This window comes from Pogoniulus pusillus, chromosome Z (genome assembly GCF_015220805.1).
Source record: "Pogoniulus pusillus isolate bPogPus1 chromosome Z, bPogPus1.pri, whole genome shotgun sequence".
Lineage (NCBI taxonomy): Eukaryota > Metazoa > Chordata > Aves > Piciformes > Lybiidae > Pogoniulus > Pogoniulus pusillus.
In genome coordinates this window covers 41,791,043-41,805,703 of record NC_087309.1, presented here as the reverse complement: position 1 = coordinate 41,805,703, position 14,661 = coordinate 41,791,043, and positions in this window count along the sequence as shown.

The following is a 14,661-nucleotide window of genomic DNA, read 5'->3' as shown; positions in this document are numbered from 1 at the left end:
TTATTAAGGGCAACAAGGCTGGTGAGAGACCTCGAGCACAAGCCCTGTGGGGAGAGGCTGAGGGAGCTGGGATTGTTTAGCCTGGAGAAGAGGAGGCTCAGGGGTGACCTTATTGCTGTCTACAACTACCTGAAGGGTGGTTGTGGCCAGGAGGAGGCTGCTCTCTTCTCTCAGGTGGCCAGCACCAGAACAAGAGGACACAGCCTCAAGCTACACCAGGGGAAATTTAGGCTGGAGGTGAGGAGAAAGTTCTTCACTGAGAGAGTCATTGGACACTGGAATGGGCTGCCCGGGGAGGTGGTGGAGTCGCCGTCCCTGGGGCTGTTCAAGGCAAGATTGGACGTGGCACTTGGTGCCATGGTCTAGCCTTGAGCTCTGTGGTAAAGGGTTGGACTTGATGATCTATGAGGTCTCTTCCAACCCTGATGATACTGTGATACTGTGATACTGTGATCTCTAGGGTGAAACCACCCAAAAGGCTGGCTACAGGGGGGACCAGGGCAGTCTAGGGTAGCTCTGTGTGTCTGTGTTGATGTGTGCAAAAGGGTCTGATCCAGTAGCTGCAAGGGGTCTCTGGCCTCAAAAAGTTGAATGCATTTGTAGGTGATAGCAACTAAGGAGACCAGGAGCCTGGAGCAAACACCAGGTTTGCAGTGTCTGTGCCTGGCTGCTGAAGCTACTTACGCTGTCCACACACACTTTATTTCCCACTGAGGCACCTTCTTGCTGATCAGCCAGAGAGAAGAGCAAGTTGAGGCTGCTGGTGCTCTTCCTGTTGGTGTGATTGCTGACTGCAGGCCAGTGTTGCTACATGTGGACAGCCACATTAGCATATGCTGTAGATGTGTGTTTTCATGTGTGCCTTTGGGGTATATATTCTTCATCTTGATGCTAGTTGGACCTGGGGTAAAGAACTACATCAGCTTTGCAGCTTCACCTCTATCAGGATGCCAGATTTGGCCTCTTCATTATAGGGGCTGGGAAGTCTTGTGACTTCCTTGGAAATGTGATGTAAAACCACAGAAGGGAGTGCAGGTGCAACAGAAGATGTAAGGTTGTCTGTGGGAGATCTGTGGGGAGAAGGGGACAGGCCAGTCACAACTATGGGCATGAGTGGCGTTGCTGAACTGTCTGATTTTCATCTACCACCTCTATGAGCAATCTGTTCTAGGTAAAGCATGTCTTAGAATCGTAGATGCTTTTTTTTTTTTTTTTGAATGGACCTTAAAGATCACAGAGTTCCACCCCTCCTGCTATGGGCCAGGACACCTTCCACTAGAGTACATTGATCAAAGCTCTATCCAGCCTTGCCTTGAACACTTCAGGGATGGGATATTCACATGTTTCTGGAGAACCTGTTCCAGTGCTTCACCACTCTTACAGTGAAGAACTTCTTCCTTACATCTAGTTTAAATGTACAGTGCCTGTGCTTTGCTCTGGTGTTGAGGTCATACCTGGAATCCTGGGTTCTGTTTTAGGCCCCTTACGCCAAGGACATCCAGGGGCTGGAGCAGGTCCAGAGAAGGGCAACAAAGCTGGGGAAGGGTCTGAAGAACAGAGCTGGAGAGTGTGGGGCTGTTCAGCGTGGAGGAGGCTGAGGGGAGACCTTACTGCTCTCTACAGCTCCCTGAAAGGAGTTCGCAGTGATGTGGGCGTTAGGCTCCTCTCTCTATTCTCAAGTGATAGGAGGAAAAGAAATCACTTGTGTCATAAATAACAGGCATAAACTGGCGTTCATGCAAGTTAAGGCTTTAATAGAGTTGCAGGAATCAAGCAATGTACAGGCCTGGGTATGTGGGGAGGCTCTGCTCTACCCTAACACACACCCTTTGCCTTCAGTTTTCTCTTTTTATACCCTATTCTATTACATATTCATTACTAAGTTCTAAGAAAAGGTTGGGTTTTCTTTGTCAGTTTTTAGGAATGTGACATGTCTCTTCCACACAGGTCTCCTTTTACCCGGTGGTCCCTCTGGTAATCTTTGATGAAGTAAGGGGTCTTGCTTAAGTGTCTTCCTCATGAACTTCAAAGTCCTTGTTCTTCTGTTTGCTCATGCAGAAAGGTGGCACCAGGAGGAATGCATTTCCATTTAAATATGCAAAAGACTATCTCTTCCACATGCCTCACTCCTTCGCCAATCTTATTACTCTTATCTTAAGCTTATTGCATACCTTCGCGATGGTGGTGCAAGCAGGAATGCAGTTTTATTCAACCCCCCCCTTCCTCCTCCTTGTCTGTGACCTCTTGCCACAAATTGGTCGGATCAAACATATGATTCTATATATTTCTCACACCTGGAACTGTGCTGGGTGAGGTTTAGGTTGGACACGAGGAACAATTTCCTTGCTGCAAGAGTGATTAGGCATTGGAACAGGCTGCTCAGGAAGGTGAAGGTGTTCAAGAAGCTTGTGGCCATGGCACTATGGGACATGGTTTAGAGGTCACAGTGGCGTTACATTGACAGTAGGACTCGATGCTCTTTCCACCAAAACAGCTGTATGATTCCATGACAAAACTGTCTTTTCTCTGCCAGCAAGACTTGCTCAAACTGTCTTTAGTGCTGGCCTTGTGGTGGGGCTAAACAACAGTTCTTTGTGGGGCCCTGAAGGCCATCAGAGGAATGGAAGCCCTCTGCTGTGAGGATAGGCTGAGTTGGGATTGTTCAGCCTGGAGAAGGGAAGGCTCCCGGGAGGGCCTTGTGGTCTTCCAGTGCTTGGGAAGGGCTGACAGGAAAGCTGGGGACAGACTTTTGAGAAGGGCCTGTTCTGACAGGAAAAAGGCTTTACATCCAAAGAGGAGAGATGTAAGGACACTATTTTTTCATGCTGAGGGTGGTGAGAGCGTGGCCCTGGGCACCCAGAGAGATAGGAGATGCCCCGTACCTGGCACCACTGCCGGCCAGGTTGTTCGGGGCCCGGAGCAACCTGCTGTGCCTGTGCGTGACCCCGCTGAATGCAAGGGGTTGGACTGCATGAGCTCGAAGGGTGTTTTCCCACCCAAACCAGTCTGTGGAACAGAGTGGATTCGGAACGCGTTCACGAATCCTTTCCCATGCGTCGCCACGGCTCCGGCCCCGGCAGCGCTGCCCCCGCCGCAGGCCGCGGCCCGGGCACCGTCTGGCGAGGCGAGGGCGGGGCGGGGCGCGGCGCGCGGGGCGGGCGCGCGGGCAGCGGCTGCGCCTCCCCGGCAGAGCCGCTGCGGGGCCGCCGCCGCCGCTGCGGGATCCGCGCTCCGCTCCCAGCAGCAGGTAACGGGAAGGCTTTTCTCCGCGGCGGTGACGGATGGGCCGTGGGTTTCCCTCTGTCCGGGGAGCGTCGGGCTGCGGGATCCTCGGCTGCAGGAGCTGCTGACAGCTTCGGGGTTCGGTGCCCCTCACCGGGCGGGCTGCTGCCCCCACTGCCGATGTGCTCCTTAGGTCCCAGCCCGCGCCGGCCCCGGGCCCCGCAGCTGCCATTCGAGGCTCCCCGGTTGGGACTCCCGTGCGCAGACGCCTCTGGGGAGCGAGCAGTGGTGAGCGGCACCGTGGGGCGCTCGGGACGGGCAGCGGAGAGTGTCGCGTTCGTGCTGGCGGTTCGGCTCCGCAGCGGCTGTTTCTCGAGAGCCACTTGGAAAAGTGCTTCGCTCCTGGAGTTCGTGGCTAGCTCCGGGGATGTCTGCCTTAAAACTCACTGTCATCAAAGGCACGCGTGTGGCCCCGCCGGCGGTGGCCAGGCTGAGACAGTGGAGTGGTTGTGCCACTCCATCCCGGAGGCTAAGCGGAAAGGTGGTTGGCTCTGAGCTGTGTCTGGGGTCCTGCTGTTTTGTCCAGGATTACCTGTCTTGCGGGGTGGCAGCTGCCTTTGCTGTGTTTGTGCGATGGTTTGAGTGTTACCCGCCCCCCTGCACGTAAGAAAATCGCCCAGACTATACTCATCCAGCTGGAAGTTAAGCAATGAAGCTGTATTTACAGCGCAGCACGATACACAAGCATATATATGCACGAATGTATATAGTTATATACAAGTTAAAAGTAATACGGAAACACTGTGCCCCTCCCAGAAACAATCCAAGTCCCCAGGAAGGCTGTCTGCCCAAACCCCCTTCCCCCTCCCTTTTCCCTCCTTTCAGAAATAACCAGATCAACCTACGTATATCTTACGTGATAAATCTGGAGATCTGAGGTGAGATGTCAAAAAGATGACAAGGAAGTTAGAGGAAAAAGGGATTAGGTCGAATTACAGTTAAGGCAGAGACAGCCACACAGGCCGCCAGAAAGGAACATCCAGAAGTGAGACCTAGTGTCAGAAGTGACTGTCTTACCTGTATTTTGACTAGTCGTGTTTCTCAGCAGAAGAATGTGTGATATGGGGTACTGTTGGGGCTTTTTTTCTTCTTCTCACAGCTAAGGATTTGCTTTCTCTCAGTAAAATATTCCAATTAGCCTCAAACCAGCACAGTTTGTGTGAATGAAATGTTGATAACCTTGAATTTTGTTTGATCCTCTCTTCATTTATGTGACTTAGTTTGAGTGGCTTCTAGCCTGCTTTTGCACCAAGCAATGTGACCTAATTTTCATTTTCATGGAAGTTATACCCATCCCTAAACAATAAAACAGACCAAAAACCTCAGGCTGGATTAGTTTGGCTTTTTTAACCATGACAGGAAAATACTGTGAGAGAAGTGTCAGCCGAGTATAGGGGGCAGAAGTGAGAGTCTCCTGCCCTTGCAAGGATCCGTTCAGAGCTCTGTGGAAGCTCCATCATCAAGGCAGTGATCTCGCTGGACAAACTCAGGTTCTCTGCAGGGCAGACGGAGCACAGAAATCAGAACTCTGTGAAGGACAGTGGGTAAGGTCTCAGTGGTAGTGCATGTTTGTCAGGCAGGTGCTGCTGCTCCATTCGTATGTGCTGATGGTGGCTACTGGCAGCAAACACACCTGCCCACGTCCCCCAGGGTAATGAGTGTGCATACTTATCTGGAGCTCTTGAGCATCACACGTATTTGCTATCATTCAGTGATAGCTTGTCTATGGTTTACTGTAGTAGGAAGCTATCTGAAGTTTCTCTCTCCTGGCATATTTTGCTGAGAATGAACTCGCCAGTGAGGTGTATGAGGTGAGGCTGAATGGTGTAAAAAGCTTAAGGTCTAAGACAAGAAATGTTAGGAAATCCATTAGTGATGGGGGTTGTGTTCTGGAGAAGCAGTCCTGCTGGCTCAGAGCAATCTGCAGAATTTGAGGTGGTAGTCATGGCAGATAGGAAGCCTTCAGCAAACCATTTCCTCTGCTTTCTGTCTTTGGTGCTGTGCCCGCTTCCATTTTCTGTAGCAAGGCAAAGAGAAATGTTGAGGGCTGTCCTACAAACTGGTAAAAAAACAAGCTGGAAAAGGGAAAAAATGCTAAGCCTGCAAGGCAGCATTTCATTTTCCCTGTATAAATTCCAGCTCATGTGTTCTAGAGAGGCACCTAACCCTTACTCCATCCCTCCTTTTGTGAGTCAGCCTGAACCTTTCTGGCAAGACTGATGAGTGAGCTCTGGGACCACATTGAGTGGGAAATCAAAAACCAAGAATGCACTGGAATGATTGCAGGGATTGCACAACTCGAAGGAAGAGGCTATCCCTCCATCCAGCCCCATGGTACCTAAGAGATAATGGAAGCAATGGTATGGAAACAGGTCTTCTTGAACAAGATAGAGGGATGAAGAGGCTCTGGATGAACAGGGGGCTTGGAAGAAGCCAGTGAAGCCTTCCAAGAAAAGACAAATGAAGTTCTTTCCCGCATCTTGTATCAGCTGCAGCTTCTTGGGTTGCAGCAGTGTCTGGATAGCAAGAACAGCAGTGATTGGATGCAGCTGGGCCTGCAGCCAAGTATGAAGCTTGCTGTGGTGAGACTCTTTGCTTCTCTGCTTTAGCCACTAGTACCAGATGTATAGCACACATTTCCAAGTGTCATGCTATAGTGCTGTACAAGTTTGCCTGGATTTCAGTCCTCTAAATGTAACTGTTTTACCCTTCACATTCTTGGTAGGCAAGCTGCTAGCAAATAGAGCAGTGTGATTAATTCTGCTAGGTTATCTGGGCTCTGATGCTTGCATGGAGCCCAGCATTTTAAAGCTGGGGAAGAGCCTAGGCTTCTCTGAAATGGCTCTGTCTGCAGCATGAAGTTCCCAAACTGGTATTTTCCAAATGGATGTGTTTTCCCTTTCTTTATTCTCCTTTTCTTGCTGTTTGCCAAAGGGCTATGAAGAAGCTGTTTCCCAGTGTCCGTGCTTAGTGAAGCCTAAAGCATCTGTTACAGATCATCTATACTGATGGGTATGGAGAAACCTATTGCATTGCTTACCCTGAGCTTGCATATACTGTGGTGAGTTTCAGTCTTTGCAAGCAATCCCAGGAAGACTGGAAACAGCCTGCAGTGCCAGACTTCACAAGTGTATTTGCTGGTTCCAGGTTTGCACCACGATGTTCAGATCAGTGCCAATATGTGAAGTTCTGCGCAGGGTCTTTCAGGTTTTTCCCCTGCTGTGCAAATTTCCTGTGGCATGAAAGTGTTACGTGTTGCTAATGGTGTGAGCTGCTTCATTTCATGGCATTGTCCATATTGGGCCTGGAAAGGAGGATCTGACTGCACCCTTGGAGACAGTTCCTTTGATTGTCACGAAGAGTGGTGACTTTTGGAAGCTAAGTCAGGAAATTAGAGGGGAACATTCCTTCTGTACTTGTGGTTTTGTCCAGAGAGATAGAGCTGAAGGGATGAAAGTCTTCACACACTTCCACATGAGCCTATTTTTAGAAGACAAAGCTATTCAGGAGGGGAAGTATTGATTTTTCTGCTTTCCACCTTGAACATTCTGTTATCATTTTCCTTAGTTTGTGTGTAATGGACCATACACAAAGATATTCTTAGTTCTTCTCTAAATATATGAGCCAGGCAGGGCTGTAGGGCCTTTGCTGTAACGATTTTTGTTTGGTGCCTGGAGTCTTTGCTTGCTATGTCTGGAACCTCGTATTTAAAACTAATTCATATTAGTTTTGTGTCAGCTTAGCTTCTTATGTCTGCAGTAAACCAGAGCACAGCAAGGGTGTTATGGTCAGACCAGACCTGCAAATTACTTCAGAAAGAAAACTGACAGCTGTCAGTGCCCTGCTTGAGAGAGCAGCAGTGTGGCTAACTTGTGCTCAGTGTCACTAATTGTGCTCATTGTCACTGTCTTGTGGCAGCTGGTGATCTGTCTGGTCAAGCTGAAAGACTAAGGGACCATCTTCACTTATACCTGCCAGTTTGATCACTCTGCTCTGCTAGTGTCTGCCTGGACAAATGAGGACATGTGCTTCTGGCTCCCTGGGTCTGGCCAGATATTGCTTGGCTTTAAAATGCTACATGGCAGATCCCTCTGGGCCTGTTGGCAGATGGCTGTGCTAGGTGATTGCTGTGGAGGGTGCAGCTTGGAGCTTCAGGTGCATCCTTCAGCTGGGCAGTGGACACTGGTCTCTTCCTCTGTTGTTCAGCTGCAACAAGCCCCTGCTCTGGGACTGGGCAATGAGCCACCTTAGAATTATAGAAATATAAAATTGTTTAGGCTGGAAAAACATTTAAGATGACTGAGTCCAATCTAGCACTGCCAGGTCACCACTAAACCATTTCTCTCATCATCCCATCTCCATGGCTTTGAAACCCCTCCAGGGATGGGGACTTGATGCTGCCCTGGGCAGCCTGTTCCAGGCCTGAACAACCCTTTTGGGGAAGAAATTGTTCCTCATGTCCAATTAAACCTCCTCTGAGGCAGCTGGAGGTATTTCCTCTTGTCTTGTTGATTGTTCTTTGGAGAAGAGACCAACCCTCACCTGGCTTCAACCTCCTTTCAGGGAGCTATAGAGAGACATGAGGTCTCCCCTCAGCCTCTTTTTCATCAGGCTAAAAAATTCCAGTTCACTCAGCGGCTCCTCTTCTCTCCAGGCTCTTCATGAGCTTCATTGCCCTTTTTTGGACATGTTCCAGCCTCTCAATGTCCCTCTCAGAGTGAAGGGACAACGCTGTGGGAAAGAGGAAGGTCAGAGTGCTGGGGTACTCAAGTGCAGACAGCACAGGCTGTGTCTATTGAGGACAGCCTCATCTCTGTACAGCAGCAGCACCAGGCAGAATCTTTTCCTGCCAAGTGCTTGCTGATTGTTTTTAATGTAGGCTGGTGAAAAGTTGTGTTGGTTTTTGTTTGTTTGTTTGTTTGTTTGTTTTTTCCTTTCTGACGGGGGCAGTTTGTTAGAGAAAACTGGAGTTTCCAATGACTTTAAAAAGCAGCAGTGGTGAGTTTTGGTGGTGATGGTGGTAGGTTTAATTTTTTTTTTCCAGAGAAGGGCATAGTAGCAGTGGTGAGTCCTTTCCTGGTATTAAAATGCAGTGCTGAACATCAAAGGTTTTTCTGCTTTGGATAAGGAGGAAAATAATGCTGTGATGTGCAGCTCTTTGTGGGAACTGAGGCTTACCACTTGATGCTTCTGACATGGAATGCACCTCCTGAACACCTCATGGCTTTCTTGCCATACGGTGTGCTACTTTTGTCCTTTAAGATTGGAGGATATGGTGCATTGTAGAAGGAGTCCAGTCAAGCACTGTGACTTCTGAAGTAGCTGCAGGAGGTGTCAGAAATGATACTCCTCTGGGCTGCTGCAGTGTCTCCATCTTCCCTGGTTCAGAAGCTCTGAGGATGAGCTGATGAGTGTGTGTGGTGGTTACTGCCACTTTGCCATTTAAGCCTGAGCTGAAGGGCTTCTATCTACTCTTCTCCAAATCAAAGGGATTGGCCAGGGGGCAGCAAATAGCAGCATGCTGCTGCAGTTCCTGCTTTTCAGAGTTTGTCAGTCCACCATGTAGCAGATAAATGGTCTCCAGGGAAGACCATGCCTTACAAGTTGAGGTGACCTGGGTAGGGATCAGCCCCACATTGTCTATGATGTGCACAGTGTGAGGGTAAGTCACCAGACACACAGGAGGCAAAAACCATAGAGTCACAGAATGATTTTGGTTCAAAGGGACCTTTGGAGGTTATCCACTCCAGCCTCCTGCAGTATGCAGGGGCATCTGGATGATCAAGTAGTGAGGTGGATGTGAACTGGTTGAAGGGAAGAAGTCAGAGTTGTGGTCAATGGGATGGAGTCCAGTTGGAGGCCTGTAACTAGTGGAGTCCTACAGGGGTTAATACTGGCACCAGTTCTCTCCAATATATTCATCAATGACCTGGATGAGGGCAGAGTTGCACTGTCAGCAAGTTTGGTGATGACAGCAAGCTGGGTAGAGTGACTGCCACACCAGAAGGCTACTACCCTCAGGATATGTCCATCCAACTGATTTTATCCACCAAACCAAAAAGCTGCTACCCTCTGGATATGGCCATACAACTAATTTTATTCACCAAACAGTCCACCCATCCAATCCATATCTCTCCAGGTTAAAAAGAAGGGTCTTGTGGGGAACTGATTCAGAAACCTTGCAGAAGTCCAGGTAGATGGCATCTGTTTCTCTTCCCTTATCCACTGATGTAGTCACTCTGTCATAGAAGGCTACTGGTTTGGTCAGGCATGGCTTGCCCTTAGTAAAGCCATGATGGCTGTCTCAATCACCTCCTGGTCCTGCATGTGCCTTAGCAGAGCTTCTGGAGCATTTGTACCATGATCCTCCACAGCACAAAGGTCACTGGTTCTCAGGATCCTTCTGTTTAAAAATGGATGCAGTATTTCTCTCTTCCCAGTCTCCAGGAGCTTCACCTGAGTGTCAAGACTTTTCAACTTGGCAACTCTGTCATCACCTTCCCTCAGGACTCTCAGATGCTTTCCATTAAGTCCCAGAGACTTATGTATGTTCAGGTTCTTCAGGTGATCACACATGGTGAGAGGGTCTTTGCTCCCCCATTCCCATCTTGTTTTCTGTCAACTCAAGACATGTGGGAAGAGAGGCTGTCAGCAAAGACTGATGCAAAACAAAGCTTTGAATAGCTCAGCCTTCTCGTCTGTGGTTACTAGTTGCTCCTCAGGGGCCTTGCTTATTTTGAGCTTCTGTTTCTGTAAAACACCTTACAGTTCTTTGCATCCCTTGACAAGTTCAGCTCCAGTCATGTCTTGGCTTTCCTGACCCCATCCCTACACAACCAGTCAGTGTCTATGCTCTTTGGAAAGTGCCTGTCCCTGCTTCCACTGTCTGTACATTTCCTTCTTGCTCCTTGCTTTGAGCAGGAGGGGCAGGTGCATCCTCATCCACGTTGTCAGTTGGCTGACATTGCGCAGCCAGAGCCTCATACCTATTGTATGGAGGCAGCTGGGAAGGAGAGGTGGGCAAGGAGTTAACTTGACTGCCATCCTGAGCGTGAATGTGCCTCCATTCACTCATTTCCTTTGAGCTTGTACCTTCAGCCTGGTGGTGGGAGCTCAGAGAGTGGTGGTGAATAATGCCACATCCAGTTGGCAGCTGTCACTAGTGGTGTTCCCCAAGGATCAGTGCTGGGCCCAGTCCTGCTCAATATCTTTATTGATGACCTGGACGAGGGGATTGAGTCCAGCATCAGTAAGTTTGCAGATGACACCAAGCTAGGAGCAGGTGTTGATATGTTGGAAGGTAGGAGAGCCCTGCAGAGGGACCTGGACAGGCTGGATGGGTGGGCAGAGGCCAATGGGATGAGATTTAACAAGGCCAAGTGCAGGGTTCTGCACTTTGGCCACAACAACCCCAAGCAGTGCTACAGGCTGGGGACAGAGTGGCTGGAGAGCAGCCAGGAGGAAAGGGACCTGGGAGTACTGATAGACAGTAAGCTGAAGATGAGCCAGCAGTGTGCCCAGGTGGCCAAGAGAGCCAATGGCATCCTGGCCTGCATCAGGAACAGTGTGGCCAGTAGGACAAGGGAGGTTATTCTGCCCCTGTACTCAGCACTGGTCAGACCACACCTTGAGTCCTGTGTCCAGTTCTGGGCCACTCAATTCAAGAAGGATGTTGAGGTGCTGGAACATGTCCAGGGAAGGGCAATAAAGCTGGTGAGAGGCCTGGAGCACAAATCCTATGAGGAGAGGTTGAGGGAGCTGGGCCTGTTTAGCCTGGAGAAGAGGAGGCTCAGGGGTGATCTTATTACTGTCTACAACTACCTGAAGGGGCATTGTAGCCAGGTGGGGGGTGGCCTCTTCTCCCAGGTAACCAGCAATAGAACAAGGGGACACAGTCTCAAGTTGTGCCAGGGTAGGTATAGGCTGGATATTAGGAAGAAGTTCTTCACAGAGAGAGTGATTGGCATTGGAATGGGCTGCCCAGGGAGGTGGTGGAGGCACCATCCCTGGGGGTGTTCAAGAAAAGCCTGGATGAGGCACTTAGTGCCATGGTCTAGTTGATTGGTTAGGGCTGGGTGCTAGGTTGGAGTGGATGATCTTGGTGGTCTCTTCCAACCTGGTTGATTCTATGATTCTATAGGCTGCCTTTGATCTTGTTTTTTTTTTCTGGTAGATGTCTGCTTCTGTCTCAGGGAAGGTGGAGCGTAGTGCTCCTTAAACTCCACAGACAGCAAGTTACTGTAACTGGGTACCTGCTGCCAAAGCTGGCCTCATCTTCTGCTGGCATCATCATCAGGGCTGGCAGCAACAGCAGTAAGGGAAATGCTCATCATTTGATTTTTAGGTAGAAAAGCATATTCTGTAAAGAGGAAAGCTTAGTTGTTCTGCATGTAATATAAATGCATATATTCTCACAGTATTAACTGTGTCCTAGCTGCTGCTCACCAGGTTTTAGAACAAACCGAGCCCAAAACTTCAGGAAATTGAAAACAAAACAGTCTACTTCTCCATTTGCCTGATAAGAAAGCACCTGAGGTCATGATTCAAGGGTGATCACAAGTGTTTTTGTTGCCGCTGTAAAGGTCAGATTCTTTACTGTCATGTCTAAAATGAAACTGAGTCAGAAACTTACATTCATCAGTACAGCTCTCAGGCAGGGCTCGGGGTGTGGGTGGGAGAGCTGTGAGGAATTATCAGTGCTGGTGTTCACTGATGTGAACAGTGCTGATGCGGAGTGTTGCAGAAAGTTCTCTTACGTGGACCCGCTGCTGCCCACAGCTTGGGGTCGTGCTCTGCTTGGTGTAGTGAACCACTGATGTCTGCAGTAGCATTTGAAGCTTCGTAGATGCAAGGCAGCCCTTCAAAAGGATAAGAAAGGCCTTTTCCTGATCTGGCTTGAGCACCTCTTGCAAAGTCTGTGGGAGAAAACAAAAGATTAGTGTTTGAGACAAGGAAAACACTTGGGGTGTCACAGCTAGTCATCTTTCTCGCTGTGTCCCAGCTCTCAGAGCTCAGAAGAAAAACACTAGAAAATAATTTGTTCATCAGAGAATTTCAGTTTGGTGAATTAAAACTTTGCATGTAACATGGGAAAGGTTGAACTGCTGTCCTTGGAAGTTGTTTTGTTTGTGTTTTTTTCCCTGAGAATCAGATCTGGGCTAGCTCACTGAGTACTTTTCTGCTGGGTGCCTTCTGCCTGATAGCAGTCAGGACTCGTTTCTGCACAGCTTCCACTCCTTGCATAGCAGACTGCCACCAGCTTTCTGTTCACTTTGAATGGGCAAAAGCTGAATGATGTCCACTTTGCATCAGGATGGAATACATAAACCTGCTGTGCTGCTGCATTGGTTGACAGGCAGACTGTCAGGAAGGAAGGTGATGGAGAAACATTCTCACTGCTGGGCAGAGGTGCATGATACACAGACACTGAAGGGCAGCAGTTCTCCTTGTGCCCTTTCTCCCTGTTTGCACATGACATTGCACTTCCCAACTGTTGTACTGTCCTGTGGCTGCATGCTCTGAGGTTTGCAAAGGTCCTGATCTTCAAGCTGAAGTTGTTGCTGAGGAGCCAGTATCACCCACCTAGGTTTCTTCTGAGACACCAAGCAGTGGCTGGCTGGGTCAGTTAGCTGTGCCAATACTTGGCAAGGCTTAGCTTCCTGTAAGGATCTTTGAGTATTAGGATCCTGGCCCACTCAAGCTGCTTAGTGATGTGCTCAAGGGCTTGGCTCAAAAATAGCTGCAGAAGGGCAGGAGGGAGAAGGACTGAGGTCAGAGCTTTTGTAGGACATCTTTGGAGCGAGGAGAAGGTCCCAGCTCACATGCACTGACTGTGTACAAAAGACTGGGTGACTCTGTCCTGTTCAGCACATGTGCCTGTGTTCTCTGGGGGTGTCATGAGAAGGAAGGCTGCTGCCTTGTGTTTTGCAGTGCCTCCTCTGAAATTCCTGTTGCTTGGCTCAAACATTCTGATTTACTGGAAGGACAATGTGGGGTTTTTTTCTCCTTTAGTATTTCGTCTAGGCTTTTAAAGCATTTATGTCTGTTCTTCAAGCTCTTCCCGTGTGTCCTGCTTGTTATGAGACTTTCTCCAGAGATTCTGTTTTGTGAAACACATCAGAATCATGGAGATGAAGGGCTGTCCTTTCTGCAAGGAAGATATGGGGTAGTGGTGGAGGCTGGAGCAACCCAGGGAGGTGATGAGGAAGCTCATCTCATTTAATCAGTAGCAGAAGCAGGTGACTTCTGGGCATCCGAACATCTTAGGAGGAATGGCCATCTGCAAGCAGGACTTTCTCTGTGGCCCTGAGGGAAGTACTGTACGAGCGTTTGAAGAGATGTAGCAAAGATGAAGCACTTCGTGCTGCAGAGAAGAGAGAGATGAAGTCCAAGTCAGAAGATGGTTGCAGCTCCATGTTGCCTGAAGGTTACAGTGTCTGTGGAGCTGACTGTAACAATCAGTGAAATACTGAGGCTGGAAAGGAACCTATGGAGGACAGATGATGACTGCTTAGGCCTTGATTTGATGTGCACTGTATCTGTCAAGCTGTGGATCTGCTATGCTTCTCCTTGCTCTGGCTACTTCCCAGTCAGTGCCTGGAAAGGGAACAGGTTTCCTGTCCACAGATGATGCTCAGAGGCAGATGTAAAAGTGTGGCTGAAGGGGCTGTTTTAAATTGTGTTGCATAAGAAAGAACAAACAGCCAAGGCAATGCTCTGTGACAGAACTCCTGAAGGGCTTTTCTGCCCTTCTTTTCCATCTGTTGCTGCATAGGCAGGCGTGGTGGCAGGAGGGTGCTGAGGGGAGGAAGTCCAGCCTGTGCTCTGTCAAAATGTTTTGTGACTGATTTTTGTTAACTTCCAACTTCCTCTTTTATATCTTGTTATACTGAAGTTAACTTACTAACATGTCTGCCACAGCAGAGCTCCTGCTATGGGCCAGCAGCCTACTGTCCTGCACGCTGTTCCATCGTGACAATGTCCCGCATGGGAGACTTGCCAGCTGACCAGAAGACACACTGCGAAAGGTGAATACAGTGATTCTATTTCCTTCCTGACACATGACTGAAATATAGAGCTGGTATTCTTGATGACTTGTGGATGCAGATTTAACTTCTGTTTCATTTTGTGCGTGACCCCCTTGCAGCCTGCAACGCTGTCCAGTGCGGCACAAAAACGATGGCCGCAGGCTTTCTGTACCTTCGAAGGTACAATGTTAAAGCACCAAATTGTCTGATTTGATAGAGGAATCGAGGCTGACAGGTTCGGTTTGGAGCAGGCAACATTTCTCTGTACCTTCAGAAGAAGAATCGTTTTTAGGAGCATTTAAAATCACAATGAATTAACCGTTTCTGTGCCAAACACTCCCTAATGCCACAG